The 14,614-nt window shown below is 39.1% G+C and overlaps 1 long non-coding RNA gene across 1 annotated transcript; it reads right to left on the bottom strand.

The window, feature by feature from the left end:
• Nucleotides 1–4,520: 4,520 nt before the first annotated feature.
• On the bottom strand, nt 4,521–4,948 carry LOC130014302 (uncharacterized). The gene is made up of 3 exons (XR_008789257.1): nt 4,881–4,948; nt 4,802–4,840; nt 4,521–4,756 (listed from the first exon to the last, which is right to left on the bottom strand). It is a non-coding gene; the product is annotated as an uncharacterized LOC130014302 (long non-coding RNA).
• Between the last annotated feature and the right edge of the window lie 9,666 nt (nt 4,949–14,614).

Here is a 14,614-nt window from a genome sequence, read left to right as displayed (position 1 = left end):
TAAATGATTAATTCGGCATTAATTAACTGATCCAGACCATAATCAACTCTCGATATCATTGCTAACCTGCGATGTTTATTGGATTAGGTTCCGATTTGCTGTTCGACTTCCATTCATGATTATATAGTGAGAACTGCCAGCTCTTTATCTAATCTTCCATAATGTATCTTTAAAAAAGGAAGCTTACACATAATGTTCCCTGGTTGCACGGTTTGTTGCATTATTTAAATTTAATATAATATTCGTTGTAGGCACGCTAGATTTAACCTTTTACACAGTTTCACGGTCTGATGTATTATTTATTTTAATATAATATTCGACCTATGGATCAGCAGTTTTCTGCACGAGTTTATTTTTTCAATCTAACAGTAACACCTTGTATTACAAGTAAATGTCCCCACAAATATCTATAAATAGATTATAAATACGTCACACATAGTTGATACATGCACACAATAGATGATGAAATCTGTGCTGCAGCACGTATTTAACTTTCTTCCCAGTCGAGTCATATATCAGATGATGAATGTCTTAAGTAGGTGATATCTGAACCCAGTTTGTCTGTACAAATATCCTGAAGATTAGATTTGGATATCTGAATTTGGTACGTTGGTGTTTTTTTTATTTTTTTTTTGGGCGGGGGGGGGGGGGTCAAAACAAACTCATGATTTTGGTGTTCTCTGAAATCAACATAATTTGTTAAAATTCTCTAGGTATAATAATATACTGTTTGAAGACCGCACCACATATCACTGTTGCCTAGCAATGCATATCACTGTTGCCTAGCAATACAGATCACTGTTTCCTAGCAATACAGATCACTGTTGCCTGGAGATACAGACACATTAGATAAAGTGAGTGGATTTTATGCCGTTCTGATCAGTCAAATTATGAAAATAGGGGACCAACCCTCAAATGAATTGCTAGAAAAAGGGTTCTGATGGTTTGTTGTGGCATAGGCGTTGGCAAAATAAAATGACCGAAATCTGATGAGATACTAATTTTACTTATCTTTTAATTGAATACCACGAATTTGTACTGAATTGACTATAGATTAAAACATTTTTCGGGCACCCTTCATAAAAGGTCATGCTCCAAATAATGAATTCAACCAACCATATATTTATCGTTGATGTTATATATACGTATACAATTTCACACACCGTCTTCTTTATATTGTCATATTTATCTAACAAGGAAGTTACTCAAATATCTATTTCATATTTATACCCGTGACTATTCGTGCAAACAAGTCAGGTGTTACGATAGAAAAAAAAAATGTTTACAACATTCTTATTGCTAGGTTCCCACGATTCGCGCGAAGAACGCCATCTGTAACCTGAACCTGGAATTTTTTCGGGCATTCCAATTTCTGCCCCCCCCCCCAACATTGATCGAGTCTGTTCGCACGTGGTTTGTGTTAGTGTACTCAATAAACCGAACACTCGAAACGTTTAACAAGATGGGAGTACCGAAAAGTCCCAAATTTTGAGGGTACATGCTAAGTTTTTATAGTCATTTTCCTTTAAAAAGTAAACCTTCGGACAAGCACATGCGACGGGTGACAAGGAGTAGGGTCGTCTGTCTAATCTGTTGGGTTTTCTCCGGGTCCTCCGGGTTCCTTCCACTTCTAAAGACTACTACGCACAAGCGAATTATTGCAATAAAATTGAACCATAAGTTAGTCCCGAAATGACATAGTTTGTGTCGAGTGGACGTTAAACCCTATATTTTTGCGCTATTTGACTATATAAAGTATCATTATTAAAAACATCTATCCAGACAAGGAAATAAATAAACAATAAATTGACCTTTGATAAATTTATATATTTTCGCTTCAGTACCCCAACCAAAACCAAGCATGAATATGGACGTGGTTTGTGTTGTATTCATCCTGGTTGTTCAAATGTTAAAGAACGGAGGGACCTCAAGTTCGAGATGTAAATATAGTGTAGATGAGCACCATACTGGAATCTCTGTGGACTGTTCTCATCACAATCTGACCTCTGTACCAGTCGACCTGCCTGCTAACACAACAACTTTAAATTTAAATCACAACAAATTTGAACATTTATTAAACCACCAATTCCTATATTTACACCAATTAAAAAGTCTTAGTTTAAATTCCAACCCGTTGTATGATATTCAAGAAGAAGCTTTTAATAATTTAACGAACTTGGTAGACCTTCAAATCATGGGGCATCGACTCAATTATTCTCTCCCATCTCTACCCAGAGGAGTTTTTATTCCGTTGATGAATCTGAAGACCCTGACTCTTCGAACCAATTACTACGGCTCAAGGTCGCACTTAATTTTACCCGATGAACCCATCAGTTATTTAACAAATTTGATAACTTTAAATATTGACACAGGAGACACAGTTGAATTTGGAACAGGATTTTCACAACTAAAAGCTCTATCAGAATTAATATTATCAAGTTACCAAATTTGCCGTTGTCCAGTAAAGCAGATTTATGATAGCACATTTTCGGTGTTTCAAAATATCTCTATTGCTACCCTTGATTTATCAGGATGTGTTCTTGATGAAATGGACAAGAATGTTTTCGTGCCGTTTAAAAATCTGAAGAATCTTATCATAATAGCTGACGTAAATACCAAGCTGGCTTTACCCGATGCTATCTCAACATTACACGTATTTAGAAACAAAAGCCTGGAATCGGTAACAATAAACTATGCTGCATCCAGACATTTGTTTACGACTACGGCGGGCTATTTTCTCACTCTTGACATATTGAAAGACATCTGCATTTCCTTCCTTGACTTACAACTCAATCAGATAAACATGGTGGAAACTTCTGATTTTTTTAAAAGTCCCCTTCCTAGATTAACACGGTGTTTAAAACATCTTGATTTGTCCAACAATAAAATTGCTGCACGAATAAGTCCTTTGGATATTTATTTGGGTTTTTGCCTTTTTCAGAATCTTGAGTATTTGGACATATCGGCCCAATCCACCGCTAATCCGTTGGGCGACAAATCCCACTTTGAGGATTTGGAACACCATGACAGACACCAAACGTACCCGTTAACTTTGCCGAGTAAGCTAAAGTATCTTTACTTAGGCGGTATTAATAGGATTGGCGTCGTTACTAATCTTATAATCACAGGAGGAACAAATATTGTTGCCCTGAACATGTCGTACAATTTTGCTGTTTTTTCGGACACTAAAATAACGGGTGTAATGAACCTACAGATTTTGGATTTAAGCGGCAATAGTTGCTTTTATATTGCTCAGTCGTTTTTCCAAAATTAACCCAATTAAGACTTAGCAATACGCATTTGAATGTCGATGCGTTTTTCAATATTGGCAAACGATTACTGCAACCATTATCCAAATTAGAAAGGTTAGATCTAAGTAGAAATGCTCTGGGTATAATACCCCGTGATATATTTCAAGGATTGTCCAATTTAAAAGAAGTTTCGCTGTCTTATAATAATTTAATTACCATTCCCGCTCTATCAGGTCTGCCCAGGCTGCAGCAGATTTATCTGAGTAAAAATTCCTTAGTAACGATAGACAAAGACACTAGAAAAACTCTAGATGAACTCACATTAAACGGACATAAACTTCACCTTTCTATATCTGGAAACATGTTGTCTTGTAATTGTGAATCGTTGAGTTTATTACAGTGGCTGAATCAAACCAAGGTTAACCTGGACGGTGGAGATTATCCGTGTATTAGTTTCGAGGGAGTAAAAACAACTACTGGAATTGTTAACAGGCGATTCCATTCTCTATACTCACATTGCTTCTCCTATTTGTGGCTCACTGTTGCTGTAACCGGAATGAGCGTACTCCTGGTCGCATTGCTGGTATCTTTTGTATTCGTTAAAAATAAACTGAAGATCAAACTAATTTTGCTACGAATGATCGGGCGATATGTGAAAGCCAAGAAGCGAGAAGAATTTCTATATGACGTGTGTGTTCTGTATGCTGATGACGTGTACCAATGGGTGTGTCACACTCTTCGTGACGAGTTAGAGGTACGACGGGGATTAAAACTTTATCTTCGTGACAGAGATGAACCCTATGGGGCTGACAAACCAACCGAATTATACAACACCATGGATTCTAGCTGGAAGGTTGTTCTTATTTTAACTCCTGGATTTCTGGCTTCTGATTTCTCATCGTCCACGATGGCTGTGTTTATCGTTTATAACATTAACCACGCCCAACCGATTGAATTTAATTGTGGATGTTAATTTGAATATACCGACTAATATCGATTACTTTCTGGAGTCTGTTAATGAAGAAAATATTTACCGTTATGACATAAACCATGTGGACGCGAATAACCCACATTTCTGGAATAAAATTTATCACGGAATAACGACCGTGGACAACAAATAACATAGTGATCAATCAGGGACGTGGAAATTATTTCAAATATAAATAAACAGTATTAGTTTTTTGTCTATTTCTAGAATATATAATGTTGTTTTTTTCTATTGATGACTTCAACACGTTACTTATTATTTTGTTTTACTTTTTGGGGGGTATTTCTAGAATTGTATGCTAAATATGTAGTGGAAAACAAATAGCCTAACATTCAGATGCAGAAAGACCTCAGATGGAATGGGGAAAGACCTCAGATGGAATGGGGAAAGACCTTTAGATGGAATGGAGAAAGACCTCAGATGGAATGGGGAAAGACCTCAGATGGGGAAAGACCTTTAGATGGAATGGAAAAAGACCTCAGATGGGGAAAGATCTTTAGATGGAATGGAGAAAGACCTCAGATGGAATGGGGAAAGATCTTTAGATGGAATGGAGAAAGACCTCAGATGGAATGAGGAAAGACCTCAGATGGGGAAAGACCTTTAGATGGAATGGAAAAAGACCTCAGATGGGGAAAGACCTTTAGATGGAATGGAGAAAGACCTCAGATGGAATGGGGAAAGACCTCAGATGGGGAAAGATCTTTAGATGGAATGGAGAAAAGACGTGGTAGAAAGATAAATAAAAACTATTATTTTTTCTGTTTATTCCTGCTAGCCTGGAGGTCGGGTGTTCGATCCCTGCATTGGCCGAAAAAGTTCATCCAGATTTTCCGGCGTGGTTTCCCCCTTGTCAGTGATGCAGGACGGAGGGCCTGACAAGGACAGCTGTCTAGTCGTTCGGATGGGACGAAAAACCGAGGTCCCGTGTAGATATTGGCGTGCACGTAAAAGATCCCTTGACAGTTGGAATTCGATATAAGAGTAGGCCGTAGTGCCGCTGTCCGGGCAAAATTTCCCTCATAGCACACTGTATGGCGTATGCCCGTCTTCATTAGCCCAGTTCGGAGCAAAACAGTAGGACGTTAAACCCCATTTCATTTCATTTCATTTCGTGTTTATTCCTTAGACCGAAATAGCTTTTTTGTCTTTTTCTAGAATAAAATTGTATTTATTAAATACTTAAAAACGTTACTTGTTATTTTGTTTTACGTTTTGGCGGGTATTTCTAGAAAAATATATTTTGGGGGGTATTTCTAGAATTGTATACTAAATATATTTTAATACATTTTAGTTATTAAGTTAGAAAGGTTTTTTTTTTTAACTTTTTTACTTGTGTATTTCTAGAATTATTATTCCGCCCCCAGCCCCTTAAAATACATCGGTCTCCTTCGCCTTTATCACTCTTGTAAGTGTCTTGTACAGTTCAAGGAATGAAATGGAATGGGGTTTAACTGTTCTGAACCCCCCGGGCTATTGAAGATAGGCATATACCACGCGGTGTTCTATGAGGGACATTTTGCTCGAACAGCGCTGCTACGGATTACTATTATTTTTTATTCCTGCTGTCAAGGGTTATTGAACCTTCAGTTTAGGAACCAAACGCCTTACTCACCGAGAACACCGCGGTACCATGTAATTATTTTAAAGTTTGAAAACTAAAGGTGGATAACTCTTGTATCCCTCACCTGAACTTGTCCCATCCGATGACCAAATTTGCACCCTGAGCGCGTCTTTATCTTTTCTGAAAGGAAATGAAATGAGATTTGATGTCCCAGTGTTCTACTCAGACTGTGCTTATGAAGACAGTGTACTATTGGGGAAATTTTGCCAAGCAAGACAGCGGCGATACGGCCTATAATATCGAATTCCAACTGCCAAGGAAACTTTTACTAGCACGCCAAAGTGTACACGTGACCTCGTCCCACCTGAGCGACTTTACGTTGTCCCTTGCCAGGCTCTCCATCCTGCACTACTGACAAAGGGGGTGGGGGGAGCACGCCGGAAAATCCCTATGAACTTTCTCGGCCAACGCAGGGATAGAACACGGAACCTCCAGTGAATTCGATGTTAGTGCTCATCATACCAGAACTGCTTGGATCAAGGGTCTTGCCGTTTACTTAAAATGTGTAACAAAGTTTGAGAGAATGAAACCTATGGAATCTCATCATTCTCTGTTGGTCCGTCCGTCTGAGAATAGAACACATAGTAGCAATTTTGTGGGAATTATTAAATCTTGTCCATATGTCAATAAAATATTTCTGGATAACAATTTAGGTTGTTTTTCACGTATGAATGCAAATAAAGAACACACCGTTGCCGTTTAACTCAAATATACTATTCAAAAAAAGTAGGGGATATTTGATTTTGGGGGCATAATACTAAAATATGCAAATGACTACGAAAAAAGTCACTATAGAACCTAACAGAAGAAACATTTCCAGTTACATGTGACGCCCAAACGCACCAATAGCTACCGCATGGAATGCAGGTGATGCTTGGGATCATCATGGGGGTCCAACCCAAGATTTGCACGACTCTGACTTTGAATGTTACAGTCATTGTGGCATTGAATTCCAGGGTGGAAACATCAGTTTAATTGTTTTAGTGACCAGAAAACAAATTTTGATATGCGTCGGCTTACCCAAAATGAAAGGTTACGTGCCCTTGGCATGCTACAGATCGGCACAACACAGGCGGTTGTGGCGCAGACGATGAATGTTTCTCAGTCTGTCATAAGCAGGCTATGGTCCAGATACCGTGATACACAATCTGTACAGGACAGACCACGCTCAGGTCGACCAAGGGCGTCAACTCAAGCCCAAGATCGATTTATCCGTACCTTGGCCTTGAGAAATCGTGTCATCACAGCAAATCAGATCAGCGCTCGTCTTCAAACAGACACTGGTGTGAGAGTGAGTGGCCAGACGATTCGGAATCGACTGCATAGGGGTCACGTTCGCGCCCGACGTCCTCGCGTGATCCCTTGTTTGAGAGATCATCACATTCAGGCAAGACGTCGTTGGTGTAGGGATCGTCAACACTGGGATAATCGACGCTGGAGCAATGTGATGTTTTCAGATGAGTCAAGGTTCACTGTTGATTTTTTGGACAGACGTAGGAGGGTGTGGCGTCGTCGAAACGAGCGCTTCCAAGACGTTAACGTCATCAGACATGATCGATTTGGGGGTGGTTCTGTTATGGTGTGGGGAGGCATCACTGTTGCTGGAAGAACGGCTTTACATGTTGTTGCAGGGCGTGTTACAGGCCAGTACTACCGGGACAACATCTTGGCAGTCCATGTTGTGCCGTTCGCACGACGTCATGGCCGCCGTTTCATCTTCCAGGATGACAACGCAAGATGTCACAGGGCCAGGATCGTTACAGGTTACCTCCAACAACAGAACATCACCACATTACCTTGGCCAGCACTGAGTCCCGACCTCTCCCCCATCGAGCATGTCTGGGACATGATTGGACAGAGGTTACGTCAACGTCAACAACGTCCTGCCAATGTCCAAGAACTTGCTGCTGCGTTGCAACAGGAATGGGACAATCTGGACCAAAATGACCTTAGACGTCTCATTAGGAGTATGCCACGTCGGATCAATGCTTGTTTGGCAAACAGAGGAGGATTTACCCGTTACTGACTTGGTTGTGATGCTGTGGTAACTTTGCTGTTTGACCCCGGGTATCATTTTACCCTTATAATGGTCAGTCTGTGCCTTACTTAGTCTAACGATCATTTGGAATAAATCGATGAATGTGAACTTCATTTCATTTTGTCATTTGTTTCTTCGTCAGTTTCATTAGGTGACTTTAATAACACTTAAAAATCAAATATCCCCTACTTTTTTTGAATAGTATATATATATATGTGTGTGTACGTAAAAAGTTCTCATTATAAATAGAGTCCATATGGTCCCCATGATACCTGCGATATGTGATTGTCACAACGTGCACCCACAAGGGTTACGGGGGATCCGCGGTGGCGTAAGACCAGGGGCATCGGAACGGCTCGACGGCCAGGGTATCAAAACATAGGGGGGGGGGGATCTCTCCCCCCGGCCTCTAGACAATTTTGAAATTTGTCAATTCCGAGAACGCTGTTTAGTGCGCCTCTAGCATTCCAAATTCCAACATAAAACCCTTTAACATAGATGATAATGAAAGAGACAAAAGCCTGATTATTCACAATTTTCGTATTATACATATCTATTATTTAAAAATAAATAGACTATAGTAAAAAGGTTGAAAACTTTCATCATTAGGGCATGGGTATACATGTATACCCCAGAAATGGGCAGGGTACCATTTGTATACCCTGGTACCCGGGTCCCGACGCCCCTGCGTAAGAAGCTGGCCCGCTAGCCTGGTGATGTTGGGATAGCTCATGTGTTGGCCAAGAGAGTTCTTTGGGTATCGCCGTTTAGTGGTGTAGGACGGTAGGTCTGCAGACAAGCACAGCTGTCTAGTCGTTCGGTTGGGACCAAAAACGAGTTTCGTGTACACATTACCATGCACGTAAAAGAACCCTTAACAGTTGGAATTCAACACAAACTAGGTAATTTCGGGAATAACATATGGTTCAATTATACTTCTTTGCTTCGTTAGCAAACCCACGAAGAAAACCCACGAGCTGGACAGGCGATCCTACTCCTTGTCACGTACAACCGGAGAATCGAAACTACACGACTCGATTCACACCCCCGAAATACCCCACCCCCGCAACGATAAAGGTGGTTAATCGGCCTGATCGTGGTAGACGATAATATTAAAAAAATAGTAGATAGGCCTAATAAGACGCCGTAAACTTGTGGAAGGGGATTACTAATAAAATATAGCCTAAATAGCTATAAATCTTTACACACGCCTAAAACATGTTTGAATAACAAAGATTATCGGGATATCCCCGAATGTATAACCACACTTCTCTGCTCATTTCGCCGAATGTAACCCGACCCGTTTTCTCTTACTGTGTGTACATAATATCCTAGCAACTGATAATCAACCAACCAAACTCAGCGTACATCACCTCGTGCATATTAATGACGTTTCGAATGATCGCACGTGAAGAAAAATCCACCATAACAAGAAGTTGTAACGTCGTGGCGAGTTGGCCCACGCGTCTTTCGATCTAAATAACAGTGAAAAATAAACAGGATTATCGCTGTATTTCGTGAACATATACAAGATTTGTGTTCCGTGTGGATTTTAACCAACTTATTTCGATTTTAGAGGAATTAGGGTGCATTTCTGTGTAAATTTGACTCATGTTTTGGATTAAAGACAACCGAGTCTATTTGTAGCCGCGAACAAAAGGACAAGCTGGTCTTGTTCTGAATGAAATTTTTTTAAGAAAATGAATTTAAAGCGAAATGGTGATTTATTTATTTTAATATTAGTATGCTGGATAAACCATTTTAATTGTGTTTCTGGTAAGTTTAAAAATTAACGAGAAAATAATATCAATCAATAGTCTAGAATAGATAAAAAAAAAAAGCCCAAATCAACCCAAAATCCATCCTTAATTCAACTTTGATCACAATAATTTATATATGTATTTGATAAATTACTGTTTGTTATGTCAAATTGTCATTTTTATTTACAAGCGGAACGTTTTCGTGTCAAAATGCCCCATCCATGCAGATTTTCCGGCGTGATTGCCCCTTAGTCAGAGATGCGGGACGTTCGGATGGGACGGAAAACCGAGGTCCCGTGTATACATTGGCATGCATGTTAAAGATCCCTTGGCAGTTGGAATTCGATATAAGAGTAGGTAGGCCGTAGTGCCGCTGCCCGGGCAAAATTTCCCTCATAGCATACTGTATGGTGTATGCCCGTCTTCATTAGCCCGGTTCGGAGCAGAACAGTAGGACGTTAAACCCCTTTTTATTTCATTTCATTTGTCAAAATGCCCCTCAAAATGCAATTTCCAAGCAAGTTTGGAAGTCATAATTACTACCAGGGACATAACTTGTGCAATACACAAATCCAACATAATTTCAATATCCCATTTTTACACAGACTGCCATGGACAATATAGCTTTCAAAATGGTGAATTATCAAATATCCATAAAAATAATTGTGATATGATGATTGAGTTGAAATAATGGTGGATTTGGGTAAATTTTCATTTCAATGCTATATTTAACTGTACTTTTGATCAGCTCCTTCTAGATATCATTTTAGGGTGATAAATAATCTATACTAGTAGAATGCCTGACTTCCCCCGGGGCCCAAATTTTCTTTCTTTCATGTTGCTTACTTCCACACAGAAGTGCCTGACAAAACATCATCAAAATTAGAACTGACAACAAGGGCCCAGTTTCTCGAAATCTTAACTAAAGATAAAATTCAAATTTTAGTAGATACTTCAATTTTGATTGGCTAGGCACTAAAATCAATCTAATATTATCCAATCAAATTACTAAAATTTGGATTTTATCTTAGTTAAAATTTCGTGAAACAGGCGCCAGGATATTTAGTTAACTTATAACACACATCTGTGTGTGTGTGTGTGTGTGTGTCTCACTCCTGTTAACTTGATGTCAGACTCCCTTTCCCTCTCTTGTCCTCTCTCTCTCCTTCCCTCTCTCTCTCTCTCCCTCTCTCTCTCTCTCTCTCTCTCCCCTCCCTCTCCCTCTCTGTCTTTCTCTCTCTCTCTCTCTCCCTTCCCTATTCACTCTTCCACTCCCGCTCTTCCTCTCCACTCTCTCTCTCTCCCTCTCTCTCTCCCCCTCTCTCTCCCTCTTCCTCCTCTCTCTCTCTCTCTCTCTCTCCCTCTTCCTCCCCCCTTACAACCTACCCACTAAGTGTTGAGTAGTTGACATCGACTATTAATGGTGGGGTGGACATCAGACTCTCTCTCTCTATCTCTCTCTCTCTCTCTCTCTTCCTCTCTCTCTCTCTATCTCTCCTATCTTCTTCTCTATGTTTTTCTCTTCCTCCCCTTCTCTGTAAATGAAATTAAATAAACAAAATTTAATATTATTTAATGAAGTTGTTATTTCTTTTTAAGGGGCTTGTAACTGTGGGACAGATTGTAATACAAATTGTCCGAGTGGAAAATATTTTGATGTAACCTCGTCATCCTGTATTAGCTGTCCGCAAGGTTCATAGTGAGTACACCATCTTAACATCAGCAAGAAGGGGTTGGGTGATCGAATGGTTTAACTCATACGGATTATATCATAGGGTCTGTCATTGTGTCAAGTGGGGTGGTTTCGACTCCCCGCATGTACGTGACAAGGAGTAGGGTCGCCTGTCAGTGTCCAGCCTCCTTTTTTTTTTCAGGGTTCTCTGGTTTCCTTCCACTGCTAAAGACCTATTATGCTCAAGCGAATTGTTGAAATAGAATTGAACCATATGTTAGTCCCCGAAATTACCTAGTTTTCCCTCTCTTACCTACTCTTCGTCAAATCTTTTTCCCGTCCGACCCTACTGGACAAATAATATCAACGGAAGAAAATTCACGGCTTGGATTTACTAGGATTGAAACGATTGTAGGTGGCATTTCTGTATTTAGGCCAAATCCCACTGATATTGTTTGCAGAGGATTTTAAATGACGACAAATTTTAAATTCATCATATCTTTATAAATATTGAAGAGAATTGAACTATTTTAGGACTAATATTCCTTTCAGGGTTTCAACTTTCATATTTAAAGCGATAATTTCATATTTTCTAAGAAAGTCAAAATATAATTATTTCTATGTCTTTTGCTCAATAGGTTGACAAACTCACTATTATACGATCATAGGTATCATTCTCACACTTAAAAATCATTCACCCCGGAAATAATAACACAATTACCTCCCTTGTTTTCCAATCCCCCCCATGGAATAGCTATCTTCAAACATTTGAATTTGCAGTTGAAAATGATATTTTTACCAATTTCTCAACTGGCAATAGTGAATTATAGGATTAATAGGATTATTCTTTATCAAGGTAGGACTGTTTATAGATACCATCTATTTTAAGGCTTTATTTTAATAAATTTTAAAAATATAACTTAAAAATATGAAATTGCAACTTTAGTTTGCTAGGGATTTAAAAAAAAACAATCTCAAAATGACAATCTTGAATATTTCATAGAGAAACAAAAACCCAGATAGATGTCCATTAGCCTTAATTGACATGGAATAACAAATGCTAAAAAGTCACGAAGAAATCACCTCAAAAAGCCTTGAAAAACTATTTGAATAGTCAAATATTTATGCAAGTTTTAAAAGCTTTGAAAAAAGATATGATGTCAAATATTGATGTAAGTTTTAAAAGCTTTGAATAAATAAATAATGTGAAATACATCTCATAGTCATTATTATCCAGTAACATTATACCCATCTGTTCTACACCAATTTCGCTAAGAAAGACAGGCATGTGTCCTGCACTACTGTACTATGACCCCGGATGATAGTACTATGACCCAGGATGATAGTAGTATAACCCCAGATGATAGTACTATGACCCCGGATGATAGTACTATGACCCCAGATGATAGTACTATGACCCCCAGATGATAGTACTATGACCCCCAGATGATAGTACTATGACCCCCAGATGATAGTACTATGACCCCAGATGATAGTACTATGACCCCCAGATGATTGTACTATGACCCCCAGATGATTGTACTATGACCCCCAGATGATAGTACTATGACCCCCAAATGATAGTACTATGACCCCAGATGATAGTACTATGACCCCCAGATGATAGTACTATGACCCCCAGATGATAGTACTATGACCCCAGATGATAGTACTATGACCCCCAGATGATAGTACTATGACCCCAGATGATAGTACTATGACCCCCAGATGATGGTAGTATGACCCCCAGATGATAGTAGTATGACCCCAGATGATAGTAGTATGACCATGGATGATAGTACTATGACCCCGGATGATAGTACTATGACTCCAGATGATAGTACTATGACCCCAGATGATAGTACTATGACCCCCAGATGATGGTAGTATGACCCCCAGATGATAGTAGTATGACCCCCAGATGATAGTAGTATGACCCCAGATGATAGTAGTATGACCCCGGATGATAGTACTATGACCCCAGATGATAGTACTATGACCCCAGATGATAGTACTATGACTCCAGATGATAGTACTATGACCATGGATGATAGTACTATGACCCCAGATGATAGTAGTATGAAGAAAATTTTGTCTGGATAGCGGTGCTTCTGTCCGCTCTTCATCGAGTTCCAATTGTCAAGGATTCTGTTTAACTATCCGAATGGTTAGCACAATAAGGTCTGTCATTGAGTCAACTGGCGTGGTTTCAATTCCACGGTTGTTACATGACAAGGAGTAGGGTCGTCTGACCAACCTCGTGGGTTTTCTCCAGGTCCTCCAGTTTCCTCCCACTGCTAAAGACCCCTACGCGCAAGAGAATTATTGAAATAAAATTGAACCATATGTTAGTCCCATAATGACCTAGTTAACAAAACAAGACCATAATCAACTCTCGATATCGCAGTAGGTTTATCACACAAGCGATATATCTATTGTAGAAAGTATTATTGGGTAATTAAATAGTTGATATAATATTTGAAGCCAAATGAAAGACCTGCATTAGGCAGTTTTAGCTCTTACATAAAGTATCTTTAATCAATTCTCATGGTAATATTTTAAACTAGTCAAATATTGATGTTACAAATAGCTGTATGTGTGACAATTGAGTCTATCTGTAATTAAAGTAGTAATCAATAACCCTAGCTAATTCCACTGGTTAATCTAACAAATCATCTACCAATAGAAGTCGTTAATATCTGTTAATGTTGTATCTTACATCAAGAAGACGTCGTACAATTGATTATTAATTACATACAACAACACAATCCATGAACCAAGAACCACCTCCATACACTTATCTTCATGTTACTTCTTGGGACGACCTTCGAAAACAAAAGTAAACTCCTCTGCCAATTCAGGGAGGGTTGGATGGCCGAATGGTTAGCACGTGCGCTGTATCATAAGGCCTGTCACCGAGTCAACTGGCGTGGTTTCGAATCCCCGGTTTCTTCGGATCCTCCGGTTTTCTCCCACTTCTAAAGACAACTACGCGCAAGCGAATTATTGAAATAAAAAACCCCAAATAAACCATGTTAAACCTAGTTTGTGACGAGTGGAGGTTAAACCCCATCTCTCTCTCTCTCTCTCTCTCTCTCTCTCTCTCTCTCTGTCACTGTAATAACATATAATATATGTATCTATGTGATTGCAATATACAAATAAACTGTAACATTCATATATAATGTACATGTATTGCATGTATCGATGTGATTGTAATATACAAATAAACTGTCTTATAATATACATGTATGTATACTACACAATCACATGCTTATAGT

The sequence above is a fragment of the Patella vulgata genome, chromosome 9 (assembly GCF_932274485.2).
Source record: "Patella vulgata chromosome 9, xgPatVulg1.2, whole genome shotgun sequence".
In the NCBI taxonomy this organism is placed as follows: Eukaryota; Metazoa; Mollusca; class Gastropoda; family Patellidae; genus Patella; species Patella vulgata.
Note: the sequence above shows the minus strand (reverse complement) of the source record. Positions and strands in the feature narration are given on the sequence as shown.